Below are 15,297 nucleotides of genomic sequence, written 5' to 3' on the forward strand. Positions count from 1 at the left end.
TCACTATTTCTCTTATCATTGACATGTTACATTCCTGTGGTACATTTGCTACAATCGATAAACAAATATTGATACCTTATCAAGTAAAGTCCGTAGTCGGCATTAGGACTCTCACTCCGTGTTGTACAGTTCTATGACTTTTGAAGAAAGCATAATGATGTGTGTACATCATTACTGTATCACATAGAAGAGTTTCACTGCCCTAATGAGATATTCTTTTGATTTTTTTATGGGGGTGAGTCTTTTCACTTTGAAGGAATATTCTTCGAAACAAATCTGTTACAAATAGATTCTGATCATGCTAGACAATGTGGTTTATCTTTTTTTTTTTTAATGAGGTAATTCCACAATGAGATGATTTTAACTTTGTGGTTAAATCATTTATTTGAATGGCAATACAACTAAGCTAATATTTCCAAGATGATTTTTTTTTAAGTTAGAATAAGTTTGGATACACGAAATACAGTATGAATTTATAGAAAAATATATCATCTCTGTTTAGCCCAGCATACTCAACCAGGGCCTAGTAGAAGGGGCTCCTTAACCTCAGATTGAGAAGACTTATTGTGAAAGCTTTTTAAGTTCTCTAATACAAATATTCTTTTGGTATTTAAATTTATTCTAGATCAGAGTTTCCAAATCCTAACTGATTATCAGAATTACCTAGTAAGAGCCTCTGAGAACTGCGGATTCCTGAGGGCAGAATACTTCTCAAAATGCTTAAGATGATTTTGATGTTGCAAGACTAGTATTAGTTTGTGAATGCATTTGGGAAATATGGCCCTGGAAAATTCCTAAGCAACTTCCCTAGAACCTTTTCTAGCTGTACCCAAAGTATGTCTGAATACCTCTAGTGACTACAAAACCATTACTTCCCTAGGTAGCCCATACTGTTTCAAATAGGCTTCATTTCAAAATAGATACCAATGTTGAATGAAAGTATGTTTCCTTACTCACTGGTCTTGATCCTATGAATTAGAGCCATGAAGAATAAATCTAATGCTTAATCCATGCAGTAGCTCTTCTGCTATTGGAAGGTAGTGTCGGGTAGTCCTGCTTCAGTCACTTCTTGTCTGGAAAATAACCCTAGTTTCTCAGTCTTTCTTTATGTGGCTTGGCTTTAAATCTGCACATTATCCTTGTTCTTCCCTGAATTTACCTCCAAGTTCCCTCAGGAGGTAAGTATAGTGAGTGCTTAGACCCAAGCACATGTCCCAGCAGGGCCAGCTTCACGAACACGTGACCTATGCGGTTGAACAGGGCCCCACATTTTGAAGCGTCCAGTGATTAGAAGGACCTCAAGTTTCATGTAATGCTCTGTCACTGATTTGAAATGCTTAATAATTTTTAAACAAGGGTCCCCCCATTTTCATTTTGCACTGGAGCCCACACATTAAGTAGCTAGTCCTGTGTCCCTGTTGTGGTCTGATCTACTTGTATAAATAGTTCATTTCTCAAGCTCTCTGTGCTAAGGTAGTCTGGATTTATGTAATCCACTTCTTTTTTTGGTAGTCACATAACTTTTCAGCTCATATTCTACTTATTACCAGCTTCGAGGTCTTTTTCTATAACACATCCATGTCTTCTTTATGCTGGATTTTTTAATTTAATTTTAATTTATTTTATCTATTTATTTTTATTGTGCTTTAGGTGAAAATTTACACCTCAAGTTAGTTTCTCATTAAAAAATTTATACACACATTGTTATATGGCCCTAGTTGCTATTCCTGTAATGTGATGGCAGACTCTCCCTTTCCACCCCAGATTTCCCTTGTCCGTTCAACCAGCTCCTATCCCTTTCTACTTTCTCATCTTGCCTCTGGACAGGAGCTGCCCATTTAGTCTCATGTATCTGCTTGAATTAAGCAGCACACTCTTCACGAGTATCATTTTATGTCTTATAGTCCAGTCTAATCTTTGTCTGAAGAGTTGGCTTCAGGAATGGTTTTAGCTCTGGGTTAACAGAGAGTCTGGGGATCATGTCTTCTGGGGTTCCTCTAGTCTCAGACCATTAAGTCTGGTCTTTTTACATGAAGTTCACTTCTGCATCCCACTTTTCTCCTGCTCTGTCAGGGACTCTCTGTTGTGTTCCCTGTCAGGGCGGTCATTGGTGGTAGTCGGGCACCATCTAGTTCTTCTGGTCTCAGGCTGGTGGAGTTTCTGGTTTATGTGGCCCTTTATGTCTCTCGGGCTAATATTTTCCTTGTGTCCTTGCTGTTCTTCATTCTTCTTTGCTCCAGGTGGGTTGGGACAAATTGATGCATCTTAGATGGCCTCTCGCTAGCTTTTAAGACCCTAAGTGACAGTCACCGAAGTGAGATGCAGAACATTTTCTTAATAAACTTTCTGATGCCAATTGATGTAGATTTGCCCCAAAACCGTGGTCCCCAGACCCCTGCCCCTGCTACTCTGTCCCTCAAAGTGTTTGGTTGTGTTTGGGAAACTTCTTAGCTTTCGATTTAGTCCAGTTGTGCTGACTTCCCCTGTATTGTGTGTTGTCCTTCCCTTCACCTAAGATAATTCTTGTCTACTATCTACTTAGTGAATTCCCCTCTCCCTCTGTTTCCACCCTCGTAACCATCAAAGACTGTTTTCTTCTGTGTTTAAAGCTTATCTTGAGTCCTTATAATAGTGGTCTCATACAGTATTTGTCCTTTTGTGACTAATTTCACTTAGCATAATGCCATCCAGCTTCATCCATATTATGAGATGTTTCGAGGATTCATCATTGTTCTTGATTGTTGTGTAGTATTTCACATTGTGTGAAAATACCAAAATTTGTTTATCCATTCATCTGTTGATAGGCACCTAGGTTGTTTCCATCTTTTTGCTATTGTGAACAGTGTTGCAATGAACATGGGTGAACATATATCTATTTGTGTGACAGCTCTTATTTCTCTAGGATATATTCCAAGGAGTGGGATTGCTGGATTGTATGCTACTTCTATTTCTAGCTTTTAAGAAAGCACCAAATTGATTTCCAAAGTGATTGTACCCTTTTACATTCCCACCAGCAGTGTATAAGTGTTCCAGTCTCTCCACGACCTCTCCAACATTTGTTATTTTGTGTTTTTCGGATTAATACTAGCCTTGTTGGGGTGAGATGGTATCTCATTGTAGTTTTGATTTGCATTTCTCTAATGGCTAATGAACATGAACATTTCCTCATGTATCTGTTAGCCACCTGAATGTCTTCTTTGGTCAAGTGACTGTTCATCTGTTTTGCCCATTTTTTAATTGTTTTTTTTTTGTTGTTGTTGTTGAAGTTTTGCAGTATCTTGTAGATTTTAGAGACTAGACCCTGATTGAATATGTTGTAGCCAAAAATTTTTTCCCAGTCTGTAGGTTGTCTTTTTACTCTTTTGGTGAAGTCTTTTGATGAGCATATGTGTTTGATTTTTAGGAGCTCCCAGTTATCTAGCTTCTCTTCTGGTGTTTGTACATAGGTAGGTTTTGTATTCTGTTTATGCCATGTATTAAGGCGCCTAGTGTTGACCCTATTTTTTCTTCCATGACATTTATCGTTTTTTTATTTTATATTTAGGTCTTTGATCCATTTTGAGTTAGTTTTTGTGCATGGTGTGAGGTGTGGATCTTGTTTCACTTTTTTGCACATGGATATCCAGTTATGCCAGCATCATTTGTTAAAGAGACTATTTTCCCCATTTAATGGACTTTGGGCCTTTGTCAAATATCAGCTGCTCATAGGTGGCTGAATTTATGTCTGGATTCTCAATTCTGTTCCATTGGTCTATGTATCTGTTGTTGTACCAATACTAGGCTGTTTTGACTACTGTGGCAGTAAAATAGTTTGTAAAATCAGGTAGTGTGAGGCCTGTCACTTTGTTCTTCTTCTTGAGTAATGCTTTACTTATCCGAGGCCTCTTCTTTTTCCATATGAAGTTGGTGATTTGTTTCTCCTTCTCATTAAAAAATGTCATTGGAATTTGAATTGGGATTGCATTATTTGCAGATCGCTTTGGGTAAAATTGACATTTTCACAATGTTGAGTCTTCCTATCCATAAGTGATATATGTTTTTCCACTTATGTAGGTTTCTTTTGCTTTATGCAGTAGTGTCTTGTAGTTTTCTGTGTATAGGTCTTTTACGTCTCTGGTTAGATTTATTCCTAAGTCTTTTATCTTCTTGGGGGCTATTGTAAATGATATTGATTTGGTGATTTCCTCTTTGAAGTTCTCTTTGTTGGTGTAAAGGAATCCAACTGATTTTTGTATATCTTGTATCCTGATACTTTGCTGAAATCTTCTTTCAGTTCCAGTAGTTTTCTTATGGATTCTTTGGGGTTTTCTGTGTATAAGATCATATCATCTGCAAATAGGGATACTTTTACTTCTTCCTTACCAATTTGGATGCCCTTTGTTTCTTTTTCTAGCTGATTTCTCTGGCTAGGACATACAGTACAATGGCAGATTTTTTTTTTCCTGTTTGTTAATGTGTTCCCTCTCCAAAGCCAGGAGAATGGCTCAGGGCATGCTACCGGTCCTGCTTCTGGCCCAGGGGGTTCAGCAATTGCTGAAGGCAGACGGGAACCCTGAGCAGAGTGGGGAGGGGGCAGGTAAATGGGAGAGAGGTACTTCCCAAAGGGGAGAAGGGTTTTTTTGATCCTCAGGGTAGCTTAGACACTAGTACTTATCTTTTGCTGATTGAGCACAAATCCTCCCTGGTTCCAGAGGCTTGAGTAGACTCTCCGCCGCTTGGTTTCTCCCAACGAGGAGGCAAATGCATCCTGAGTCCCACTGTTTGCTTCAGCCCACATGTGCCAGCTGATCCAGTAGGGTGCTGGCCAGGTCAGGTCTGGAAAATCCTCGCTGCTTCTGAACAGTCTCTCCCTCTTCCTGCTGCTCAGTTCGACTTCTCAACTTTGTCTTTGATGTTTAGGGCTCTGAGACTGTCATATATAATAGGTTCACTTGTTTTTTTCTGGTCTTTGTTGTAAGAGGGACTTCAGGAAACATCTGACTACTCCACCATCTTGCCCCCACCTCTATGCTGGATTTTTGAAATTGTTGTTGGAAACAAATACAGAATGCTTTATTGTTCCAATTATGAATAATCTTTAAAGACAGTCCATGGTTGAAAGCTACTGAGATCTTATTATTTTCTGATTGTGTCATTCAATATTCTTGTTGTTCTTCTTAAGCACATGCCACCCACACATTTGAAAAGACACGTATAACCCATTCTTTTAAAGAGATGGCAAATGTCAAAGTGGGGTGCATTTAAAAAAATATGAGGAATAATAGTTTCAAAAAAAGTGATCTAATTGCTATGTCAGTATAAAGGTACTTAGTGTCTCGAATGCTAGCTACAAGGACATGCTCTTTCTTCTTGCCTAAAAAGACTTTGATAATCTTTGTTGTCATTATGAATTGGCATGTGAAACTACACCATTTGTAATGGAGACTTCTACTAAAAGAAGATCGTGTGCCTGAAACTGTATTGTATTAAAAACTCATCCTGGAGGAGTTACAAATCGTTAATTTATGTATTTGAAAATCTAGGTTTTCTATCTACCTTGACAATGAAGTTCGTTTGGCTTTAATGTTCCTAGTCACCAGTTCCTTTAGATAGCTACTGCTCTAATGATGTGGAAGAGAAGATATCCTTAAGTGAGGAAGGTACATGAGATGTATGGATGCATACCCACTTATAATCAGTAATTTCTGAATTAAACAATTACTCATTTTATTCCAAGTTTGCCCAGTTTTAAGTGAAGTGAAATTGTCCAAGTGTGATGATAACAGTTTTGATTCAGACACTTTTATGGCCAGGTGATAAACTATATATTAGTTTGCATATATAACCATTAGTTTTAATAATATACTAGCCTGATTAATTATATATTTAAATACATTTGCATGATCTGACCATTCCTCAATCTGAGATGAGCAGTCATTTACCCAGAAATACAAGAATGGACTTCTCACCGGTGAAGAAACATAACTTTACATTTGGCTCAATGTACTTGTTCTTTTCCCACCTAAACCTGTTTGCAACAGAAAGGTCTATCACTCAATATGTTTTCTGAGCTTTCTCATTGTGTAGTAACAGATTCAAGAGTGGGCTTACAGTAAAATCACTGCACTAGTCTGAATACTTAGTTCTAATTGCAGTACTGAAATAACTTGTTAATTGGCTTTAGATTTATTATCTACCTGGCATCCCTACAGTGAAGGAGATATCATGCCCCATCACTGAAGTCTCTTTAATTTCCAACATTGTACACATCTGTAAATTCGTGTAAATTTGTGCTTTGCCTCTAGAGAGATGGGATAGTATAAATGATTTATATTTATTGATTGACTTAACAAGTGGACTGGATAAGCTCAGAAATAAAAATGCCATTCTTCTATTACAGTTCTACAGTTTGCGGGAACCACATTACTCAGATCTCAAGAAGTGCATTCAATTTTTGTCCTGGTTAAAATGACATTTTAAAATGCACATGGGACATTGTTTGCATGTGTGTAAATGTTTATATATCTACACATTCTATCATCATTCACCAAATATTTATTGAATGCTACTTTGTGCCAGGTACTGTTCTAGATGATCGGGGATATAATAGTGAACATAACAGACAAAATCTCTGCCTTTATAGAACTTACACCTTGGGGTGTGTGGGAGAAGACTGACAATAAACAAGATAATGAATGAGGCAAAGTATGTCAAATAAGGTAACGAGGTTAAACAATATATTAAATGCTATAGTGATGAACAAAGCATCAAATGAATGTTCAGAGGATCTAGAGAAGGAATTTCACTGTAAATATTGTAGCCAGGGAAGTCCTCACTAAGAAGATGATGTCTGAGTGAGGATGCGCAGGAAGTGAATGGCAGGTCATAAGCTATCTGCAGAAAGGATGTTTCAGGTGGAAGCAACAACAAGTACAAAGGCATGGAGGTGGGAGCTGGCTTGCTGTGTTTGAGAAATAGTAAACAGACAAGTGTGGATGGAGGAGAGTGAGCCAAGATGAGATGGAGACCTGATGGAAAGACAAATCTTGTAAGGTCTTGTAGACCATTTTAAGGAACTGAGCTGTTACTCTGAGTGGGCAACATTAGGTGACTTCCTATTTAATAGGCTACCTTCAGCTACTGTGACAAGACTATTGTCAATAGTCTTGGTGGCAAGGGAAGAAGCAGAAGATCCATTAGGAGGTGAACGGGTGATATTCTAAGATCAGACATTATCCTTTCTTATGGACCAGTTCCCGTTACTCTGTTATTTGTGTTACAGCCTTCTATTATAGGGTTGCTAGGAGTCAGAACCGACTCAATGGCACCTAATAACAACATTATTGAACTTACTTACACATTTACAGCTATGTTATACTTTCTGACTTGTACAAAATGCTGCAGTAAATGATCTAGATTGAAGTTATGAAAATATTTATTTAATTTTAACTATTAAAGTACACACCCCTGTTGGTGCATGAGATGCCTATTTCCTCCATCTTCATAGACTCAGGACAATCCAATTTAATTAAACAAAAGCTTACTGAGCACCTACTTTGTGCCAGGCACTGTCAGTTACTTGGGATACATCAGAGCTTACATTTTAGAAGGGAAAGAACAGACAAGAACAATGGACATAATAAATTAGAGAGTTTATTAGAAGATTATGAGTGTGATGGGGGAAAATTGAAATTATAAAGCAAACTACTGGATGGGGAAAGTCTCAGTGTTAAATAGGTTAGTCAGTTTGGACCTTATTAAGAACAATGAGATTTACACAAACTTTAAAGAGGTGAGAGAGTTAGCTATGCGGATTTCTGGGAGAAGACTATTCCAGATAGAAGAAACACCCTGTGCAAAAGTTTCAAGAGAGCAGCGTGGCCGGCATGGGCAAAGCCTAGTATGTCAGGGGCAGTGGAGAAAGAGTAGAGCAGGAGCTAAGAGTGGAGAGAGAGCCAGATCATGTAGATTGCTTTTTTAAAGACTGGATTTTGAAATGAAAAGCCAGGAGACCAGAAGCATAATCTAACTTAAGTTTTCAGTGTTTCCTTTAGGTTGCTATACTGTATTAGAATATATGAGGACAGGGGTTAAAAAAAAAAAAAAGTCAGTTAAGAAGCTATTGCAGTAATCCAGGTTAGAGATGATGAAGGCTTAGACAGGATGAGGCAATAGAGATGGTGAGAAGTGGTCACACTCTTGCTGTATTTTGAAGGTCTATCCAACAGGATTTGCAGACAGATTGTATGTGGAATTTGAGACAAAGGAAGGAGATTAGAATGATAAAACTCTTTGGAGGCCTAAGAAACAAGAAGGATATAATTGCTATCACCCAACCTGAGGAAGAGGGGTTAGGAAAATATTATTTAGAAAAATACTAGTAGTTTTGCTTTGAACAGGATAAGTTTGGACATCTAAGTGGAGATGTTGACTAGGCAGTTATTATGCAAGTCTGGAGTTACGAAGAAGGTCCTGAACTGAAGATGTAAATTAGGCAGTCATTGACTTATAGTGGTATTTAAAGCTATGAGGAAGTCCCTGGGTGGCACAAATGGATTGTGCCCGACTACTCTACTACTAACCTAATGGAACCCTGGTGGTGCAGTGGTTAAGAGCTATGGCTGCTAACCAAAAGGTCAGCAGTTCGAATCTACCAGCTGCTTCTTGGAAACTGTATGGGGCAGTTCTTCTCTCTCCTATAAGGTCACTGTGAGTCAGAATCGACTTGACAGCAATGGATACTAACCTGAAGATTGGTGATTCAAACCCACCTAGCAGCACCATAGAAGAAAGGCCTGGTGATCTGCCTCTGTAAAGATTATAGCCAAGAAGACTCTATGGAGCTGTTTTACTTTGTAACACATGGGGCCACCATGAATTAAAATCAACTCAATGGCAACTTTTTTTTTGAAGCCATGAGACAGGATGAGATCTCCAAAGGATTGTCTGAACATTGCAAAAAGAGGGCTAAGGACTGAGCCCTGCGTACTCCCACATTAAGAGGTCTGGGAAAAGAAAAATCACAAATACCTCAGAATGCTTTTGGTAACTTCTCTTGGCATATCAAGTCTAATTAAACACCTCAAGATAAATCAGATATTGAGTAAAGATTCTTTACTGAAATACTTTAAATGCTTTTCAGATTAGTGGTATATTATAGCAACCCTATAGGACCGAGTAGAACTGCCCCGTAGGGTTTCCAAGGAGCGGCTAGTGGATTCAAACTGCCAATCTTTTGGTTAGCGGCCAAGCTCTTAACCACTACACCACCAGGGCTCCATTTGTGTCCTAGGGCTGTCATAATAAAGTACCACAAACTTGGTGGCTTAAAACAACAGAAATGTATTTTCTCACAGTTCTGGAGGCTGGAAGTAAAAAATCAAATTGTTGACAGGGCCATGCTCTCTCTGAAGGTTCTAGAGGAGAATCCTTCTTTGTCTCTTCCCAGCTTTGGTTGTTCCTGACAATCTTTGGTATTCCTTGATTAATAGACACATCTCTCTAATCTGTGCCTTCATCATTACATGACATTCCCCTCGTGTGTCTCTGCATCTCTGTATGTCCAAATCTCGCTCTCCTTTCTCTTTTAAAGACACAAGTCACTGAATAAGGAAACACCTTAATCCAGTATGGCTTTATGTTATCGTGATTACATGTGCAAAGACTCTATTTCTAAGTAAGGTCACATTCACAGGTACTGGGGGTTAGGACTTGAGCTTATCTTTTTGGGTGACACAATTCAACCCATCAACAGGTAGGTTCTTTATCCTTCTAGCATGTTCCTTTTGGATGTGCTCAAAACACAAACTTTCTGGGAAAAAAAAAAAGGTGAATAGGTTTCACTTTACATGACAACTTGAGCCACTACTTAGTGGATATTTATTCTGGGGAAGATGTGGAGCCTGTGCATGGATTTCATGGGGGAAGAACTCCAGGGTGGATTAGTGATGCCTTCCAAGGGAGCAACATGGGCCAGGACCAGGGACAGATTATCCAATAAACAAGGTATGGCAAGGGCTTGCTTGTGCCTATTCACTAATCTTTAGTGTACAATTTCACCTCAACTCATGTGAAATTATGTACTACAGATTAGTAAGTAAACACAATTAAACCCCTGTGTACCTTGTTTACTGTAAAACTGAGTATACCTTGCTTACTGTAAATCTGTACATACCTTAATTACTGGTGAATTCCCCAGCCACCCACCCCATGAGGGCACATGCACACCATGTGTGTGCTTACCCCAGTCTACATAAATCTCAGAAATGAAAATTCTATTTTGGGGACTTACTTTTGGAAGGTCAATTCCTCCTTTAAGAATTTGATAGCATACAAGGACTACTTCTCAAGAAATTTGCATTTACCTATGTGCTCCCTGCAAAACACAAATCTTTGTACCCCCAAATTAATGTATACAATTTTAGTCAGACTTCTGAGAGACTTCTATTGATTTTTTTAAGAGAAGCCCTGCTCTACTACCTCAAAAACAGTCTTATTAGTTTAGCAAAGTTTCTTTCAAAACTTTGTCAGTTTCAACATTAATTTTAAGTTTGGCATTGACCATCCACTGTTCAGCATGAGTTTAACAAAAAGAAATCAGATATAGTTATTCCAGTATTATTGTTGTGAACACTTGGTGGAGAAACTCACCAAGAGTAGTTAAAAGTAATTTGCTACTTCATCGCCTTTTTATTGGACACTGACTTTACAAACAGAAACTAGTTATGGGCCAAGTTGCACATGTTTCATATAGTTTCCTGGTTTTTGGTGCGCTTATAAAATCTTTTCATTACCAATGCAGTAAGCAGGACCAACTGAAGTGGCCCCTTATAAGACAGATGGCAGAGCCCTGATGGTGTAGTGGTTAAGAGCTTGGCTGCTAACCAGAAGGTCAGCAGTTCGACTCCACTAGCTGCTCCTTGGAAACCCTATGGGGCAGTTCTACTCTGCCCTACAGGGTAGCTGTGAGTCGAAATCAACTCAACAGCAACTTTTTTTTTTTTTTTTTTTGGGACAGATGGCAATCTCACAGATTTTGAAACAGGGTTATTTTTTCCAAAAATTTTAAACTTATGCATTAATGATGTACAACCACTGTTAGATTAGCCACATGCGTAGCCCTCTGTCATAGCAAAAAAGAAAGAAAAATATCTTCTTGTTTTAACTTCTTGTTTGATGATAATATACTTTTGTTACAAAAAGCTAGGGGAGATTTGAATAGGCAGACTATCCTGGAATCTAAATACGGCCATTAATGTGACTCAGTCAGTTTTAATTTCACTGAAATGAAACTCATTTTCCCGCATCTTTCATATCCACCTAGTCTGCATTGCCATTGGTGTCGGTTGCTGGAGTCACAACACAACAAGATGTTCCCTGGTCCTGAATCATCCTTGTGATCTTTGCCAAGCTTGAGTCCACTCTGCAGCCGTTGTGTAGTGCCTTCCAACCTAGGAGGTTCCTCTTCTAGCACTGTATTGGACAAAAATCTGTTGCGATCATTAAGATGTTCATTGGTTAATACTTGGAAGTAGATCTCCAGGCCTTTTTCCTAGCCTGTCTTAGTCTAAAAGCTTCACCAAAGTCTGTCCACCATGGGTAACCCTGCTGGTATTTAAAATACATAGCTTCCAACCTTATAACAACACACAAACCACCACAGTACGACAAACTGATAGACAGGAGGTGGAATCCACATTAATTACCTCTGTGTATCAAGTTGACTTCTCTGAGTACTTGGGGGCACGTTTTTAAAACAAGTTCCTCCTGATTATTACACTGACAAGCCATGGTACTCAAGCCCAAAGATGCATTGAACAGTTAATGAGAGTCTTTTAGAGGCTTGGGGGATGATTGTAACAAGCTGTTTTGAAATACTCCAATCAAAAACATTTCTCCCACGCTTCATAGAGGAGATGCAAACTCAGATGCCTACTGGGGTAAGGCGGTTGTGAGATCTGTGATGACTGGTGAGCACATACCTGGCCCAATGACACTGAAGACATTTTTACTTCCAGGTAGAACAAATGGGGTCATGTCAGCCTGCTTGCTGTTCCAGCATAGAACTCTTAGGGCCCATTTGCTTGAGAGGAAACAAAGCTGTTTCTGGAGAAAACAAGTCTCCCAACTTGTAGCTTACTTCTCTCCTAGAGAAGGGTGGGCTTCCACACAAGTAGGAACACATCGGGGTCTGCAACTTTCATAATAGGATATTAGCCCTCGTGCCCTCTTCTTTTCATAGCATTATCGTTCCACCTTCAGTCAGCATCGTAGATCCTGAGCTCTCAAACCCTTCTCTGGAAGTAAATTTTTTTAACAGCTAATTCACCTAATACCTCAACTGAAAATTGGATATTTAACAAAGAGTGCAGCAGTGGTTCTCAAGGTGTTGTTCCCAGACCAGAAGCCAGAAGCATTGTCATCATCTGGGAACTTGCTGGAAATGCAGATTCACAGGCCCACTCCAGACTTAACGAATCAGAATCTCTGGAGTTGGGCCCAGCACTCTGCGTTTTCACAAGTCCTCTGTGTGACTCTAATGCTCACTGAGGTTTGAGAAACACTGGTCTCAGGCAATGCTTCTCTACTTTCAGCGTGTGTAAGAGTCCTCTGGAGAGCTTGTCTGAAGTGAGGCTGAACAGCTTATACAAGCTCCCAGGTGAGGCCAATGCCATCCTTCCCTCACTAAAACGATTGTGAAAAGTAGGTTTGGTATGATGTTTGTATAATTTTATTTTGTTTTGCAAAATTACTTAGTACTTTGAATCAAAGCTCACTAAGATTGTGATTTGAGAAATTAGAAAGGAAATGTGTTCTCAAACGATACAATTTTGTTATTCTCTTTCTTATAACTGCGTGGTCTTCTTATGGTTAGATAAGATTCTAAGTCCTAATTGTCCAGTGCATTCAATAGACTTTAGAAAAGCAAAAGAACAAAATGTTTTTTACTGGAAAAAATTGACTCATAAAATATATTGTGTGTATATATTTTTATGTATATAATATAGATGTTATATATAATTATAGGTAGACATTATATGTTTACATTATAACCCATTGTGTATATACATACACACACAAATACACACACATACATACACACACACACACACACACACACTTGGTGTTTCTTTCATGTTACTTCCCAGTATTAAAATATTTCTTCCTTTATATTCCATAAAGGAATATGAAGCTGAATAATTGGCATTGTGTTTCTTAAATTTCTTAGTTTAAGTTTTTTTTGTTGCAAACAACTCTTTAAGCAGACTTCAGTTAACAATTGATTCACTGACATATATGACCAAATTTAGTTTGTTTAAAGTTCTAACATTTTGTAATTAACAAAGTTGGAGAAGTGAATATTTAATACAATGCCATGTATGGTGAGGGAAGAACTAGCCATTTCCATACATCCTGAAAGAGATTTCTGAGAGAAGCACAATTTATATTACAGTCCTCTTTGTTTCCAAAACAGAAGAATAACTCATTTTTAAAACACCACTGAGAACGCCTTGCCATTTCAAATTGATTTAAATTCTGCTTTTCCCTTACCTTCTAAACTGGTTTTCTTTTAATTTCAAAATGCGGGTTTTAAGTGGAGGACGTGTTGCTGTTTCTGCTAATAGACATTTGTTTCACTCAGAGGTTAAAATAAATTACTGCTGATTTCACTGCATTGGAAATGTATAAGGTGATATCTTGTGACTGAATATTTTTGTGAGGCAGATTTTTCTTTTCATTTTGGTTATGATATAATATCCTACTTCAAGTGTACAGTTCTACCCTACAACTGAAATTATGGTTTCAAAGAGAATCTTTGTTTTAATAAATAGAAATGTTTTCAGAACAAATTTATTAAAACATTAACCATTAGTGTATACATATGTATACACGTGTGTATGTGTGGGGGGGGTAGGGGGGACTTCATAAAATTAAATGTGTTTAAAACTTATTTTCTACACTTTTTTATTTAGTCACATTTTGTGACTCAAATTCAATATATTTATTATGATTTTTATTGTTAAAAAGAATATCTTTTTTCCTTTACATAGCATTAACCATTTTTTAATGAGCATTCAGATGGATACCATGGGTAATAACAAAATAAAATCTGTATTTCTTTGTCTTTGAAAATTGTTCATCAAATAATCTTTGGATGATCACTCTCTATTTGTCTTTGTCTTTAAAATTAACTAAAATTTTCATTAATTTGAGGTTTCAGGAGATACTGTATTTTGATGTAGAAAATTTTCTTCTGGTCCACAAAGAGTATTTTTGTTTTGAGATTTTTATTGAAGAAATAATTTTAAAGTATGGTCTACTTTCTTGCCTTAGAAGGTAAGTTATAGGGAACATATCTGAATCTCTTTCTGTTCACTGATGCATTTGCAGATTTATTCAAGATAATACTTGGATGTGTTAGTAAGAATAATAAAGATCTATAACTGTAGTCACTCTGAGTGGTTATGCTGGTTGTGTCTTTCCCCTAAAAGGTTCCAGTAAGAAAATAATAATAATAATAATGACTTCTTAACTTTTATGGTAAGAAATGGATTATTAATATTCTGTCAACTGTTTTAAACCTCAAAGGCAAAATATAACAAATATTCATTCAATTCTTATTCTGAACCAGATGTTGTTTTGGGGGCATGAGAAGGCGGCAGAAAACATGATCCCTAACCTAAAGGATCTTAGCATTTAGGGATTTAATCATACGGCAACATTATATAATAATCCCAAGCTATGTGTTTTAGAAATGACAAATGAGCCAAGAAAACAATAACTAATGTAGGAATTCAGAAAATGGAGAGATGAACTACAATAGTTCGTCAACACTTTGGAAGAAAGTGGGACTTGAGTTAGAATTTGAAGAGACTCTCAGAAGAGAGGTGGTATTTGGGGAAAATAAAGAGAATAGGACAGAGGGTGCTGGGAAGGGAAAACAGCTTGAATATTGTTGGAAATGAACTTTATTTAACAGACAGAGGTAACATTACCTTGATTGGAGCAGAGGACACTTGGAGGAATCACAGGAAAAATCAATATTGGCTAGGTAAAGTTAGGTCACTTTGCACAATTAAAAGGCAGAAAAACTTGGAAATCTTCTTAACCATATTCTGTTGTTACTGTTAGTGCCCACTGAGTCATCTCCGACTCACGGTGACCCCACATAGAACAGAACAAAGAATTACCCTGTCTTGAACCATCTTCATGATCGTTGCTATGCTCAAGTTTGTTGTGGTGGCCACTGTGTATTTTGAGTGCCTTCCAACGTAGGGGACTCATCTTCTAGCACTATATCTGACAATATTCTGTTAT

The sequence above is a fragment of the Trichechus manatus genome, unplaced genomic scaffold (assembly GCF_000243295.1).
Source record: "Trichechus manatus latirostris isolate Lorelei unplaced genomic scaffold, TriManLat1.0 scaffold00063, whole genome shotgun sequence".
Lineage (NCBI taxonomy): Eukaryota > Metazoa > Chordata > Mammalia > Sirenia > Trichechidae > Trichechus > Trichechus manatus.